This window comes from Penaeus monodon, chromosome 23, assembly GCF_015228065.2.
Source record: "Penaeus monodon isolate SGIC_2016 chromosome 23, NSTDA_Pmon_1, whole genome shotgun sequence".
NCBI lineage: Eukaryota > Metazoa > Arthropoda > Malacostraca > Decapoda > Penaeidae > Penaeus > Penaeus monodon.
Genome location: NC_051408.1, coordinates 7,078,777 through 7,079,269, shown reverse-complemented (window position 1 = coordinate 7,079,269; position 493 = coordinate 7,078,777). Strand labels below are relative to the sequence as shown.

Genomic DNA, 493 nt, shown 5'->3' with positions numbered 1-493 from the left:
CACCTGTCAAGTGCCATCTCATTGCCTAATCAATTATTTTGTGATTTATCACATTGTTTGTTAATTGTTATCAAATGGTTGTTATTTTTTTTTATCATGATTATATTATAATTATTATTATTTTTATAATTGGTTAGATATAACATTTTGCCTAGATAATTTATTAATTTTTATTATTGTTTTAGAGTACATTGATAATTATTAACATATTCATAGCATTTTATATTTACACCTCATAACCATTCACTACTTAATTATCATTATCTTATTTATAGATTTCATTTTATATTATAGCATTATATGTATTATATATATGTATATATTATCATTATCATTTTTCACTAATATTATTTATTTATTAATTCTTTTATTATTGTTACTTATTGAGTACTATTTGATAATTATTTGATGATCTTATTTTATTATAGCTATTGTGTTATTTTTAAATTTTAATCACCTATAACATTCAACCTTAATTATATCTTTATCTTAT

The 493-nt window shown here is 18.1% G+C and overlaps 1 protein-coding gene across 1 annotated transcript in view; it reads left to right on the top strand.

Moving 5' to 3' along the window:
• The window catches only part of LOC119587757 (E3 ubiquitin-protein ligase Nedd-4-like), a gene marked incomplete in the record, with an annotated part of 51,583 nt that overhangs the window by 31,207 nt on the left and 19,883 nt on the right, over window positions 1-493 (top strand).